Source organism: Pseudophryne corroboree, chromosome 3 (genome assembly GCF_028390025.1).
Source record: "Pseudophryne corroboree isolate aPseCor3 chromosome 3, aPseCor3.hap2, whole genome shotgun sequence".
Lineage (NCBI taxonomy): Eukaryota > Metazoa > Chordata > Amphibia > Anura > Myobatrachidae > Pseudophryne > Pseudophryne corroboree.
In genome coordinates, this window is record NC_086446.1 from 22,564,491 (window position 1) to 22,581,371 (window position 16,881).

General features: G+C 44.1%; 1 protein-coding gene across 1 annotated transcript in view; it reads left to right on the forward strand.

Moving 5' to 3' along the window:
• The window catches only part of LOC135057085 (uncharacterized), a 653,135-nt gene that overhangs the window by 247,171 nt on the left and 389,083 nt on the right, over positions 1–16,881 (forward strand).

Consider the following 16,881-nt stretch of genomic DNA (forward strand, 5'->3'; position numbering starts at 1 on the left):
CACTTCACTATAGAAACAATAAAAAGTAGTCAGGCAAGTAATTGAGAAATAATACAATACCACATTGAAGCATATGATTTAAACATAAGCTGACAAAGTCACATAAATAGCCATGGAAATATCCAGAAGTTATGAAGAAGCAGGACCCTCATTGGATGTAGAGGTGGTATCTTGACCTCCAACTGCCAGTTCTTCCTTCAGAAAACCTTCCGCATCTACTGCTCTGGGGAAATCTTTATAAGACGAGCCTTCATATATACACAGGCATGCTGGATATAACAAAAAAAACTGTCACCTGTATGAAATTGATTTGATTTGATGGGAACAAATGGGAGAGAATTCTTTACGGGCTTTATTAACCCCCACAGAATAATCATGAAAAATAAAATAATCTTTAAAAATAAAAAGTTTGGTATCATTTGTGAAACGCTGTTTATTCCATATTGCATGAGGTAAAATATTGCATCAAATTCAGCTTAATAAATAATTAGTTATTTATTTAAAGACCCGCCCTTGTGCTAAGAGAAAGAATATCTTTTTGTGTTACATAGAGAGCTAACTGGTACAGTACAGCAACAGCAAATCTGGGTGTGTCCCTGAATTTATACTCTTATGTTATGTGCATCCCTGACATCATGCGTTCTAGAATATTCCTTCATCTGCAAACATATTAGAACATTGGTCTTGGTGAGAGATAACATTTATCCTGACCAAATGAAAATATATTTAAATAAAAAACCCAGCGCTTACATAAACCACCAAAGTTTGTTGAATAAATTCATATAACCAATTCCTTGCAGCTCCCACCGGCAGGGCCGGCAACAGAAGTCTTGGGGCCCAGTACAATTAAGTCTCTGGGGGCCCCTCCCGCCCAACCATTTTCTGCTGATATTTAAGCCAAGAAAGATTTGGTAATACATATATGTAGCGATGTATCACCTAGTGTGTGTATATATATATATATATATATATATATGCACGCACACGCACACACACACACACACACACACACACACACACACACACACACACATCTATCTATCTATCTATCTATCTATCTATCTACATACACACACATTAGAATAAAATTAATTATACACACTTAAATACCACACAAGTGTACCCCTCCCAGGGGTGAGAAATGCAGTGCTGCTGATACTGCAGCCAGATTCTTCTGCTTGCAGCCAGATTGCGCTGCAAGCACGGTCTCTCCTCCTGCTCTTCGCTAGCCGCTGGAGGCAGGGAGTAGGTCAGAAGAGTCGGCACGGGCACAGTCAGCTTCTCGTGTAATGATGCCAGGATAGCGCCATCATTCATTCCCATGGCGCATGCACCGCATGTATTTGTTAACTGGGGTTGCCGCGGGTTGATGGGGAGGAGGTCGCGGAGGCGGGTTGCCGTAGCGGGGGATTACTTTAGCCAATTTGCTTCATTGTTTGTGTAGCAGTGACCAGTCAGCATGCAAATCAAAGGTGCCGCTGCTCCGTTTTGTATGTCTCTGAGCCTCGGGCCCCTCCGAACCTTGGGGCCCGGGATGGCTGTCCCCTTTGACCCCCCCTGTCGCCGGGCCTGCCCACCGGTAGTGCTGTCCTACCACTTAAAACATGTACCACAAGGATAATAGAAACTATCAAGGGAGCGCAATGATCATAACACATTTATTTGCATATATTCTACATAAAAACACAGTTTCTAAAAATGCTTTAAATATGTATACATGTGCAATTTTTCCCTCACTCAATGAAAATTGAAAATGAAAATCAATCAAAAAATTTGGCTCCAAATTTGTAGTGTCCATCTGATCTCCGCTTTTTGTCCTCTACTTTGTTAAGTGAAATAAGGTATAAAATTTCCTTAAATGGATAGATAGCAATTAGTTTGAGCCAGAATGTCTATAATATTGCAGTCTCTACAATGCCACTTAAAAAGAGCAGTCTTGCTAACAGGGGGAGAGCGCTGTGTTAATCAGCTATTCACAGCAGTTTGCTACGCGTAGCGGATCTTGCCACGGGCAAGCAGGACTTTTGCCCGGGGCGCCGCCTTCCGGAGGGAGCTGGCGCCATCCGAAGGGCTCCGCACCATGGCAAGTTCCGCCACTGTGCCCCCCGCTGTGTCCGCCGCTGTGAAGAGAACTAAACGCTACCCGTATAGTTTCCCTTCGCAGGGAGGACCTTTGCTGTGTGGTGCGCGATGACATCATCGTGCACCGCACAGCATTGTGGGACTGACACAGACGCTAGAGGTCATAATGGACCTCTAGTGTCTATCTGTCCCATAGATCCGAGGTCTGCAGCGGTCAGGAATCAGGAGTGGGGATAGTAAGTATAATTTTTTTTTTGTGTAAGCGGCACTACTTTTACAGGGGGCACAAATGAGGGCACAACTCTACAGGGGGCGTAACTGACCACGCCCCCTGTATGAAGCCACGCCCCTATTTTCCACCCAGGTCGCCAAAAGGGCTAGAACCGGCCCTGATGCTACGACCCCTGTGTGTGGCCACAATAGGTGATGCCGGATACTCACGGCAGCAGACAGCTTCTGATGAATGGGGTACGGACCTTACCCAGGTCTCATGTCGGCTTTGTCCCCTGTTCAGTGGCTCGCCGGCAAACTTGTGTATCAGCGGGTGTCAGTAAAGAAAAGCTCCGGGCAGCAGGGTCCAATTGATGGCGCCTTCCTTACACGTTTCTCCACTAATAAGGCAAGCGGTTTCGTCAGAGGATATGTCCAGCAACATCACAGGTTCCTTTTTAAACCCGACAGGACCAATCATAGTACTAATTGTTAATTGCACACAAATGTTACTCATTTGTAACCCATTCGTAGATATATCATAGAGAATACAAAAAACTACACATTAAAAATATATTAATAATAATAATAATAACACATGAATAAATTCAAACAGTTTGGTGGTATAAAGACACTCAATAGTGTCGTTTTGCTAATATATCCCAATAATATTATTATCGAATTCACTAGTAAAGATAGCTGACCAGTATACTAGTGAACTAATTAATTCATTCATAGACCAAAAATAGTGAAAAAAAACCTATCTATTCCAAATGATCTCTTATAGCTCAGAGGAACATCATCATACAGTGTGTGTTGGGGTCCCGGGTTCAATTTTAGCTTCCCTCCGTTTTATTATTATTATTATTATTCTAACTAGTTTCCTGGTCAGCTATTAGTGATAGCCGTAGGACTTAGGGGGGAACCGAACCAACCTCCTATAGGGTTAATGGTTCGTCTCCCCGCGGACAGTACATTAAGCTCCTCAGGCGCTTTTTCACATACCCCCAGGGTGTGTGCACACGCCGACAGCATGCCGTCACCCCTAACAGAAGCCAAAGTAGACGCGGTGCGTGATACACCGGGGTCCCGGTTAGCGGGTCCCCGGTGACCTCTGGCGGCATTAGGGCGCAGTGGTCACCTGGCTCCAAGCTGCAGTGCCTGCTGCGGACCCCAAACTGGCGCTGAGGTATAAATGGGTTTCTAAACTCCTTTTTACAAAGAAATGGTGATTTCACAGCCAGTATAAAATAATAGGGGCCGAGTGCCATTGAGGAGGCTGAAAGGCACCATTTCTTACTGCTGATGACTGCCAGGCTGCATGCAAATGCTGCTCCTCCACAGAACCCACTGTACCAGCAATTGTCCTGGTTGTGAAGGGGGGAGCATATAGTCTGTCTTAAACCAGCTACTTTGTAAAAGTATATATAGGGGAGTACTGCTCTGGCGTAGGTATTGTGTGCTGGTCCCAATCCTCTCTGTGTTACTCCATACAGGTTGTTTGGGGTCATTGTGCTGTTTCATTCTCTGTATTGTCACTACACTGTGTTTCTTCATAACTCTGTGTCATTTCTTCAGTAAGAATGTTTGGGGAAAAGACTGTGTCCCTCATGTAACACTAAGTTTAAACCTTCTCTGGAGGGGTCTCTCCTATGTACCCAGTGTTCACTACCCTCACATGGTAGTACTATGCAGGAACCTGAATGGTTAGAATCTTTCAAGGGAATGGTTTCTAATATTAATACATAGTCAGCTGCCACCAGACAGGAAAGGCAGACCCTTAAACAATCTGTAAATTATTTTTTGATTAAGGCTGCTGACCGCAGACAGGCTCCTCAGCCCCCTCTGGTGGTCTCTCATAAACGCACACTCCCACAGGTGCTCCAGTCTGACGCAGATACTGAAATTTGAGAGAGAATATCCTGCACCCGAACTAATAGTAATTGCGGTAATTTTGATATGGGGGATTATATGTTAAATTCTTAATGTGCATAAAATCACATGCATTAAAACATTGGTGCTACCCACTGATCCAAAAGTACATACATGAGAAAGGAATGGTGGCAGGGATCAGTTTATCCGGGTGCACTCTATCTCACTCACAAGTATATATCTATAATATTTATTTAATTTTATAAATTTACTGCTGAATATGTATTTTCAGACATGAAATACCAATTACCCACGTGGAATATATCCTTTATTCTTAAACATGCAGTATTATTATGGCCTAAATACTTGACCATACAAAGCGAAATATTAAAAACAGTATAGAAACAGAAAAACGTGAAGAAAAATAAATTTTTATTAGACAGATTTCTGTCTTGTGTATATAAATAAAAAATGTTGGTTAAAACCAAATCGTGTGCCTTATATAACCAATATACTCTTATGATGAGTATTATTGTTCTAAGCTCCAATTATTTATATATATCTTACAAATGTTATTGTACTATTTTCCTTGCCATAAATTTCTGTACATAATACATAACTGTACCTATATTCGTATGATATATTATATAAGGTTCTAAATGTAATCCATCTTTATCTCAATAAATTATACAAAAATAAATTCCCAAATCCTCTCATTCAAACCTTTTGCATCAATAATATCCCATCTGTTCTATAATCACAGTATAAGAATGCACGTGTGGGTAGGAGTAGGGGCTGAAGCAAATCACTGGTCCGTGTTGTATTATATTATAGATCGTTAGTTGATAAATTACAGATTGCATCATAAGATGATGGAGAGATGATATTGCGATGCACTTATTTATAAAGTTTATTAATTTACTTGAATAGTGCCTTCCAAAATAAATAGTCACATCCTCAATACATAATATACACTAATACGATCATTTTTATAATCACACAGTGCAGGAAAACAATGTTCACTGAATATTCCCCTGTATATAAAAGAGCCAGCGATTGATATATATTGAATCATCTAGCACAGTGGATCTCAAACTCGGTCCTCAGGACCCCACACAGTGCATGTTTTGCAGGTAACCCAGCAAGTGCACAGGTGTATTAATTACTCACTGACACATTTTAAAAGGTCCACAGGTGGATAAAATTATTTCACTTGTGATTCTGTGAGGAGACCTGCAAAACATGCTCTGTGTGGGGTCCTGAGGACCGAGTTTGAGAACCTGTGATCTAGCATAATACTTTTACCAGGGATATACTTACTTTCAACAGACTGATTATGATCTAATAGTTCACAGGTTCTCAAACTCGGTCCTCAGGACCCCACACGGTTCATGTTTTGCAGGTCACCTGTAGATTTTTAAAATGTGACAGTTGGTAATACACAGTGCAGCTGCTGGGTGACATGGAAAACGTGAACCGTGTGGGGTCCTGAGGACCAAGTTTGAGAACCACTGTAATAGTCCATAGTACCCTGCTTCTTGATAATACGTATTACTGAGCATGACAATATGTCAGAGAGTAGCACATTCGTTATGTAGATAGATATGACACCAGGTTTTCAATCACTAAATCTCCTCTAAATGTTAGAACGGCATATAGGTATACAGTGTACTGGCAGGTCAATTATGAGCTAATAGACAATAACATGACACTGGTAGCGCACGGCTACACCAATGCGCATTTCGCTCTATGTTAGAGCTTCCTCTGGGCTACAACCTTTTACCCTCGTACAATCTGGCACAACTTCTTCTCAAAGGAAACATAACCCTATTTGGTCCTATAAGAAAAACTAAACTTGGAACTACCGCGGCAAATCCCACATAAGCAGGTGCGTAGTTCATCTATTATCGCACTGAAAACACAATGGTGGTGAATTATTTCTGAAAAAGTATGTCATTTTTTTGAGCACCTTGCACAATGACGAGGGAGTTAGTAATAGGCCAGGCAAGAGGCCAAACATAGGGCCTCATTCAGTAAGGATAGCAAATTCTGCTAGTCAGGAGAATGTGCTATCCTTTTGATCACATGCTGGGGCCCACCCATCACTGTGCAAAGCCACCCAGCATTCTGACCGGAGCCTCCCCCACTCCAACAAGCAAAAATTGTGAAGCAGAAACTGTGGGAGACTGCTGCCGGCGCAGCTTAGCTGCGGCCACAGAAGACTCAGCGAGTTTCCTGATCGCGGCGGCTGCGTGTGACATCACGCAGCCGCCGTGAACACGCCACCATTCGCCCCCACACGCATTTGCGTTACACCACCCCCGCAACACTCCGTTTCCTCCCGCCGGCAGAGGCAATCACATTTTCTGCTGCCCCCCGCAGAAAGTGCGGGTGCAGGCGCATGTGGCCGTGAGCCAACCGCAAAAGTTCCGGTTGGATCGCGATTTGTGATCCAACCTGAATTAAGTTCATAATTTTGGACAATAACATGACAAAAGGTGCAGTTTATACCTTAACGCAACTTGTGAACACGTATATCAATATAAAACAAACCGATAGCTATTGATATTTTAGATTATCATTGATGTAACTCCACACAATGCCTTTGTCCTGTGACTTCCAGAAACCTTAATTGGAAAGATAAGAAACTTAACCAAGAGAATATTTTTGCAAGATAATTGAAAAGCACTCATCAAGCTCAATGTCTATTCAAAACAACATATGCCATGCAAGGCCATAGCTAGGTGTGTGCCAATGGTGCCTTGCCCACAGCGCATATGCACTGTAGGCGCACCCTCTGGCAGCACCACCCGCACGGCAGCTCAATAAGAATGAATCTGCCAGGACCCAGGAGGTGCTGGAAGCTCCTGGCAGCAAGGACTGCTGGTACTGGAAGCTGTAGTTTATTTCCTGTTTCATCACCGTCAGAGGGAGTGGGTCCGGCCGTGTGACCCTGCCCCTGCGCTGCCGCCCGACAGTGCAGGAGAGGAGACACAGAGACTGCCCTAGATGCTGGGAGTTGAGCTCTCAGGCTGTCAGGTGGTGGAGCCAAGCTCAGGCAGAAGGAAGAGACAGAAGGTCCACTACGGAGGAGCAGAGGTGACAGGGAGTGTATAAATCTGTCACTCTCATCCTCATATCCCTCTGTATAGCTCTCTCCTTCATCTCTACCTCTGTATAACACTCTCCCCTCTCTTATATTTCCCCCTGTATAACACTCGCCTATCTTATCTCTCTCCTGTATAACACTCTCCCCTACCTTATCTCACCCCCTGTATAATACTCTCCCCCTATCTTATCTCTCCCCCTCTATAACACTCCCCCACCTTATCTCTCCTCCTGTATAACACTCTCTCTACCTTATCTCTCTCCCTGTATAACACTCCCCCTATCTTATCTCTCACCCTGTATAACACTCCCCCTATCTTATCTCTCACCTTGTATAACACTCTCCCCTACCTTATCTTTTTCCTGTATAACACTCTCCCCTACCTTATCTCTCCTCCTTTATAACACTCTCCCTACCTTATCTCTCCTCCTGTATAACACTCTCCCCTACCTTATCTCTCCTCCTTTATAACACTCTCCCTACCTTATCTCTCCTCCTGTATAACACTCTCCCCTACCTTATCTCTCCTCCTGTATAACACTCTCCCTACCTTATCTCTGCCCCTGTATAACACTCTCCCTACCTTATCTCTCCCCTCTATAACACTCTCCCCTACCTTATCTCTCCCCCTGTATAACACTCTCCCCTACCTTATCTCTCCCCTCTTTAACACTCCCCCCTACCTTATCTCTCCTCCTGTATAACACTCTCCCTACCTTATCTCTCCTCCTGTATAACACTCTCCCCTACCTTATCTCTCCTCCTGTATAATACTCCCCCCTACCTTATCTCTCCCCCTGTATAACACTCTCCCTATCTTATCTCTCCCCCTGTATAACACTCTCTCTACCTTATCTCTCCTCCTGTATAACACTCCCCCTACCTTATCTCTCCTCCTGTATAACACTCTCCCTATCTTATCTCTCCCCCTGTATAACACTCCCCCTACCTTATCTCTCCCCTGTATAACACTCCCCCTACCTTATCTCTCCCCCTGTATAACACTCCCCCTACCTAATCTCTCCCCTCTATAACACTCCCCCCTACCTTATCTCTCCTCATGTATAACACTCTCCCTACCTTATCTCTCCCCTTGTATAACACTCCCCCCTACCTTATCTCTCCCCTCTATAACACTCCCCCCTACCTTATCTCTCCTCCTGTATAACACTCTCCCTACCTTATCTCTCCTCCTGTATAACACTCTCCCTACCTTATCTCTCCCCCTCTGTAACACTCCCCCCCACCTTCTCTCCTCCTGTATAACACTCTCCCTACCTTATCTCTCCCCCTGTATAACACTCTCCCTACCTTATCTCTCCCCCTGTATAACGCTCTCCCCTACCTTATCTCTCCCCTCTATAACACTCCCCCCTACCTTATCTCTCCTCCTTTATAACACTCTCCCTACCTTATCTCTCCTCCTGTATAACACTCTCCCTACCTTATCTCTTCCCCTCTATAACACTCCCCCCCACCTTCTCTCCTCCTGTATAACACTCTCCCTACCTTATCTCTCCCCCTGTATAACACTCTCCCTACCTTATCTCTCCCCCTGTATAACACTCTCCCCTACCTTATCTCTCCCCTCTATAACACTCCCCCCTACCTTATCTCTCCTCCTTTATAACACTCTCCCTACCTTATCTCTCCTCCTGTATAACACTCTCCCCTACCTTATCTCTCCTCCTGTATAAAACTCTCCCTACCTTATCTCTGCCCCTGTATAACACTCTCCCTACCTTATCTCTCCCCTCTATAACACTCTCCCCTACCTTATCTCTCCCCCTGTATAACACTCTCCCCTACCTTATCTCTCCCCTCTATAACACTACCCCCTACCTTATCTCTCCTCCTGTATAACACTCCCCCCTACCTTATCTCTCCCCCTGTATAACACTCTCCCTATCTTATCTCTCCCCCTGTATAACACTCTCTCTACCTTATCTCTCCTCCTGTATAACACTCCCCCTACCTTATCTCTCCTCCTGTATAACACTCCCCCTACCTTATCTCTCCTCCTGTATAACACTCTCCCTATCTTATCTCTCCCCCTGTATAACACTCCCCCTACCTTATCTCTCCCCTCTATAACACTCCCCCTACCTTATCTCTCCCCCTGTATAACACTCCCCCTACCTTATCTCTCCCCTCTATAACACTCCCCCCTACCTTATCTCTCCTCCTGTATAACACTCTCCCTACCTTATCTCTCCTCCTGTATAACACTCTCCCTACCTTATCTCTCCCCCTCTATAACACTCCCCCCCACCTTCTCTCCTCCTGTATAACACTCTCCCTACCTTATCTCTCCCCCTGTATAACACTCTCCCTACCTTATCTCTCCCCCTGTATAACACTCCCCCTATCTTATCTCTCCTCCTGTATAACACTCTCCCCCTACCTTATCTCTCCCCCTCTATAACACTCTTCCCTACCTTGTCTCTTACCCTGTATAACACTCTCCCCTATCTTATCTCTCCCTCTGTATAATACCCTCTCCTTCCTCCTCACTCCCTCTGTATAACACCATCTCCTTCCTCCTCGCTCCCTCTGTATAGCACCTCTCCTTCCTTCTCTCTACTCGCTCCATCTGTGTAACTCTCTTTTTCCTCATTCCCGCTGTATAACACCCTCTCCTTCCTCCTTGCTTCCTCCGTATAACACTCTTCCTCGTATATATCTCTCTGAATAACAATCTTTCCTTCCTCCTCGCTTCCTCCGTATAACACTCTTCTTCCTCGTCTGTATAACAATCTCTCCTTCCTTTTCTCTCCCTCTGTATAACACCCTCTCCTTCCTTCTCACTTCCTGTGTATAACACTTTTCTTTCTCGTATATCTCTCTGTATAACAGTCTCTCCTTACTCCTCGCTTCCTCCGTATAACACTCTTCTTTCTCGTATATCTCTCTGTATAACAGTCTTTCCTTCCTCCTCGCTTCCTCTGTATAACACTCATCTTTCTTGTATATCTCTCTGTATAACACCCTCTCCTTCCTCACTTCCTGTGCATAACACTTTTCTTTCTCGTATATCTCTCTGTATAACAGTCTCTCCTTCCTCCTCGCTTCCTCTGTATAATACTCTTCTTTCTCGTATATCTCTCTGTATAACAGTCTCTCCTTCCTCCTCGCTTTCTCCGTATAACACTCTTCTTCCTCGTCTGTATAACAATCTCTCCTTCCTTTTCTCTCCCTCTGTATAACACTCTCTCCATCCTCCTTGCTTCCTCCGTATAACACCCTCTCCTTCCTCCTTGCTTCCTCTGAATAACACTCTTCTTTCTCGTATATCTCTCTGTATAACAGTCTCTCCCTCCTCGCATCCTCTGTATAACACTCTTCTTTCTCGTATATCTCTCTGTATAACAGTCTCTCCCTCCTCGCATCCTCTGTATAACACTCTTCGTTCTCGTATATCTCTCTGTATAACAGGCTCTCCTTCCTCCTCGCTTCCTCCGTATAACACTCTTCTTCCTCGTCTGTATAACAATCTCTCCTTCCTTTTCTCTCCCTCTGTATAACACCCTCTCCTTCTTCCTCACTTCCTGTGTATAACACTTTTCTTTCTCGTATATCTCTATGTATAACACTTTCTCCTTCTTCCTCGCTTCCTCTGTATAACACTCTTCTTTCTTGTATATCTCTGTATAACACTTTATCCTTCCAATTCTCTCCCTCTGTATAACACTCTCTCCTTCCTCTTCTCTCCCTCTGTATAACACCCTCTTCTTCCTCCGCACTCCCTCTGTATAACACTCTCTTCCTCGTCTCTCTCTCTGTATAACACCATCTCCTTCCTTCTCATCCCCTCTGTATAACAGCGCCACCCTTCCCCCGGATCGAACGCTCCGCCTCCCTGCAGATCTCCAGGGAGAGACATGATGACATGGGGGTTTGAGGAGGAGGCATTCCAGCTCACAGTGCAGCAGCCCAGTGAGTCCGGAGTCAGACCTCCGGTGACCTTTTCCCCACCTGCCGTCAGTGACAGCTTGGGGTGGCGAGTGATGTTTAAAAACAAGAATGTTATTTTATATTTCTGTAACTGGCATAATGTGTAAAAGGGGCTCTACCTAGCTTAAAGTATAAAAGGGGCTTTACCTAGCGTAATGTGTAAAAGGGGGCTCTACCTGGTGTAAACTGTGACAGGGGCTCTTTCTGGCATAATTGGTGTAAGTAGCGTTACTGTGCGGCGTAAATTGAGTAATGGAGACTACTGTGCAGCGTAATATGAAATGGTATTTTGTTGTCATACTTCATCCCCTAGAAGCAATGGCACTATATTTTTGTTGTGCGCCTACAGCGCACTGGCCCTGTTTTAAATTATGGGTGGGGGGGCGCCGATGCTGTTTCTTGCACACAACGCTAAAATGTTTAGTTACGGCACTGATGCCATGGACAGAAGAGTCATGTAAAATGATGATTATTTTATATATATATACTAGCTCTTCTACCCATTCTTCGCATGGGAGTTTCTAATTTTCACGGTTGTACATATAAATGAGTGTTAAAATGTTGGTATATTTATAGAAATGTAAATTTGATACGTGTTAATGTAAGTAAATATGAATCCATGGTTCTTGGAGTTACCTGAGGAGCACCCATAACAGATACGGTAAAAAGTGACAGGACCATTTTTGTAGTTTATGAAATTCTACGCAATGGAGGTGCAATCCAAATTTTGATCCGATTGTCGTTTGGGCGTTATCATTCACGCAATGCAAGCGACGCATTGGTAATGACATCATTATGTCAATAAATGATAATAAAAAACAAACATTACATGTGGCAAGTACAACATAGACAATGTGATTGGACACCCCAGCGCAAGTGAAATGGTGTCCTTCTGCGGCAGACGTGTTTGTGAAGGCATAAAATAGCTAGTGGGGCACCGATTAGATCATTTGCTAAAGAAATGGCTTGCCAGAAGGAGCTGAGTTTGAAAAGGGGATCATCTTAAACTGCCCGATCGGAGCTACGAGTATGAGAAGCATTGTAGATGTTAGGAAATTTATTAAATCCAGTGTGTCTTTTGTTTGCTTTTAGCAGCATTGCACACGCTAAGCCGCCGCCTACTGGGAGTGAATCTTAGCTTATCAAAATTGCGAACGAACGATTCTCAAAATTGTGAATAGACACTTCTAAGCAGTTTCTGAGTAGCTCCAGACTTACTCGGCATCTGCGATGAGTTCAGTCCGTTTAGTTCCTGGTTTGACGTCACAAACACACCCAGCGTTCGCCCAGACACTCCCCCGTTTCTCCAGCCACTCCCGTGTTTTTTTCCGGAAACTGTAGCGTTTTTTCGCACTCCCATAAAACGGCCAGTTTCCGCCCAGAAACACCCACTTCCTGTCAATCACATTACGATCGCCTGAACGATGAAAAAAACGTGAGTAAAATACCTAACTGCATAGCAAATTTACTTGGCGCAGTCGCACTGCGGACATTGCGCATGCGCATTAGCGACTAATCGCTCCGTTGCTAGAAAAAAATAACGAGCGAACAACTCGGAATGACCCCCTATGTTTTAGTATCAACTATCTGTTCTCCCTTCAGTTAATGAGCAAGATGTTTGGCTCAGTCTACTTATGGTAGCGATTACTTTCTCCTATAAGGTTACTTATAGTTCCTCATTGGTAAATAACAGAAAGTATCTATTTAGCTCATAGATAGTAACATCAACAGTTGATTACCAAGGAATCTGTATCCTTACCTCAGTAAAAATGTTACCGTAGTTGTCCAGTATTAAACTAAACTCCTAAGAAGCTGGTATGATAAACCTTTGTTATGCTGTGTCCTTGTGTCCATTTGAAGTAGCTAATGCTTTCTATATTTCACAGCATATATAGCTTTTCGATTCCTGTATGGCTCAAATTATTGTTGGCTCTTAGGATGAGTCTATATTAAATATATCTGCAAGAGATGGTTTCTCTTATCATAGTCACAGCGAGCTCAAATCTTTGAACTTTGGCCCTCATTCCGAGTTGATCAGTCGCAAGGCGAATTTAGCAGAGTTACACACGCTAAGCCTACGCCTACTGGGAGTGTATCTTAGCTTCTTAAAATTGCGACCGAAGTATTCGCAATATTGCGATCACAAACTACTTAGCAGTTTTAGAGTAGCTCCACACTTACTCTGCCTGTGCGATCAGTTCAGTGCTTGTCGTTCCTGGTTTGACGTCACAAACACACCCAGCGTTCGCTCAGACACTCCCCCGTTTCTCCGGCCACTCCTGCGTTTTTTCCGGAAACGGTAGCGTTTTCAACCACACGCCCATAAAACGCCGTGTTTCCGCCCAGTAACACCCATTTCCTGTCAATCACACTACGATCGCCGGAGCGATGAAAAAGCCGTGAGTAAAAATACTATCTTCATTTTAAAATTACTTGGCGCAGTCGCAGTGCGAATATTGCGCATGCGTACTAAGCGGATTTTCATTGCGATGCAATGAAAAATACCGAGCGATCAACTCGGAACTGATGAGTTCCAAATGGCCAGTAATGTGCCGGTTTCCACAAGAACGCTTCATAAGGAGGCCCATCCACTTGGACATTATGGGCCAGCAGCTGATTAACAACCTCTAATCATAAAGAAGAATGCAGCCCAGTGCTTACGATGGTGTAGAGAGCGCACAAACTGGCAAGTGGAACAATTGCGGCAAGTGGTATGGGGTGATAAATCTCGATTTACACTTTTCAGATGAGATGGACGTGTTTGGGTTTGACGATTGCCAGGAGAACGTCTAATGCCTGAGTGTACAGTACTTACAGTAATTGTCTGTGATTATAGGTATAAACATCTTAGTCCAAGAGCCAATCTGACTGGGTATGGAAAAGCTCAGCAGAAATTAGACAACGATATGCTGGTGATGAGCAAGGGAGAGCTGCTCTCAGCGATATGTACTGATTTACAGGGCTGCCATCAGAAATTGTGGGGCCCAGGGCTGACAAAATAGGCAGGGCCCCTCCTAGGGGTGGAGCTGTGGACAATGTGGGTGGACAGTATGGGTGGAGCATCATTTGGTGCGTTCAACAGTTTAAAAAAAAGATGTTAACATTTAGGCTGTGGGGGTGGGTGTTATTATAACATGTCAATGTATCATCATACCCTAGCCCTGCCTCAGCCACCTCAGTATGTGACATATCTCCAACATGGGAGCAGCCATTTTGTTGAGGACATTTCTATAAAGATATTCTCATTCAAATCTGCAGAGTTGGGCTTCCTCTCTGTGTGGGCCCGGCCCATCCGTCCCCCCCTGATGGTGGCCCTGCTGATTTACATTGTCCAGTGAGGAGGTGTGAGGAGAACATTTATCTGTCAAAGATAAGCCCCAGTTGTTAGAAGGAAAGTGTGTTATGGAAGCTTTCCATGAGTCTGGGTAAATTGCAGAAAGGCAATGTGACGTTTCTGGCAAAAGGCCATTGACTACCTTGCTAGATGCAGCCACTGTCCAGGTTGCAATGTGTAAGCAAACAGCACAGAACCAGGAAGTAAAAGTCATGTCTTGCAGTAAGATTGTACAAAGCGACATTGGAGGTGTGGCTATGCCTCTGGATCCAATCGTTGAGATATGGGAAATACCAAAAGCGAGTAGGGGGGGAGAAAGGCAAAACTTCAGTCAAAATGCATGCCTCTGAGACCGGTGAATGTCCCATGAGGATATTTTATTTAGATGGCATGGTTTCCAGAGTGTCATTGTTGAGTTTAACCACATTAAGAAAATGTTGCTACCGCAATCCATAGGGATTGCATTGAGTGACTATACCTCGGCATGAATAATCGCAATCACAGCAAAATTGCACCCATGACCCATTTGTGGGTAAGATGAAGGTGGCCACATCTGTACCACAATATTCACCGATCAGAGAGATGGTGTTAGCAATTTCTAACATCAGATCTGTAACACAGAAACTGACGCGCTTCATCTCCCATGGAAATATTATCAGATGGTTACATTACTAGTCTGTGAGAGCTTTGTAGTGGAAGTGATCCAATTTCTGCACGGCAAAACTATATAAACAGTAAAAAAAATGGTTGTGTGAAACAGGTTGGATAGGCAATTTAAATGTTAGGTACGAGCAATTGCACTTACATGCTATAGTGCATCCTTTACCCCAAAATGGCTGCCTAGGACCCACATTTAGAAAATGAGCAGATCCCTGAGGACTATTATAGTTTTCCAACTAGTCTCTCTTGGCTGAAGAATTGTGCGACACCAGTGACAGTCTGGGAGCCACCATGCATGGTGAGATGGGCAGAGTAAGGGGCCCGGTGCCTGACCATATCCCAGCCCATCAGTAAACCTCTACATCTCACCATTGTCTTCTGCACCTGGATGCTGCTGCCCCAACTCCTCCTGCAGCAGGCTGGGGCACTGGGATGTGCTGGGAAGGGCAAGAGGACCATGGTGTTGGATTTGTATCTCAGCTAGCCTAAGCACCAGCAGCACCATCTTCCCAGGGCTGAGGCACCTGCACACATTTGTATGCACACCCCTTTCTGACTGCGGAACATGGCAAGCAATAACCTCTTAGCACATTGTGTTCTGTATTTCCTGGTCTTCCTCTTCAGCTTGTCATCATGGTGAGCCTGTTCAAGAGCAGTGCTAACTTCCATGGGAGGTGCCTCCTGTTCACCAAAGGGAACATCATGCTGGGGAGGGAGCACTTCAAACTGGAGTGGGGACTGGAGTCCATCTGCAGGTTCCTCATGATCACTGGGGTGCTGCCTTTGCTGGCCTCAGCCGTGCAGGCCAAGAGGTCTCTATTCCTCCTGCGGACACCCACAGAGGGAAAGCACGCTCAGGGCACTCAGTAACCACCGGAAAGCACGCTCAGGGCACTTATAATATTTATGTTGTTTGGATCACCATTTATTAGTGTAATTACAGGTTGAGTATCCCTTATCCAAAATGCTTGGGACCAGAAGTATTTTGGATATCGGATTTTTCTGTATTTTGGAATAACTGCATACCATAATGAGATATCATGGTGATGGGACCCAAGTCTAAGCACAGAATGCATTTATGTTTCATATACACCTTATACACACAGCCTGAAGGTCATTTTAGCAAATATTTTTAATAACTTGGTGCATTAAACAAAGTTTGAGTACATTGAGCAACAGAAAACAAAGGTTTCTCTATCTCACTCTCACTCAAAAAAGTCCGTATTTCGGAATATTTGGATATGGGATACTCAACCTGTACTGTAATTAAAGACTACATCTCTTTCATTATTTCTAATGGTTAGATCACAGAAAACCTTAATTCCAATGAGTCCCAGACACGATCAGGTAGGACCCCAGTCCTTCAGAGTAAGGAGTCCCTGGGACACACATCAATTTCTGCAGGTTTTAATGAAACTTTACTTAGTCAATTAGCACATTACTAACATTTATCTCCTCAAATCCCAAAACGGGAAAGATGTTTCTCTGGCATTTTGTACATGGAAAAACAGGGCAATAAAACTTCACAATATTAAAATGTGGCATTTAAATGATATATTAGTATATGCAGCACAACAGTATGTCTTACACAATATATATATCTTTATTGCCTCATCCTCTAAACTCAGGAAAGAAAAGTAGAGAGAGAATAGGTTACTTA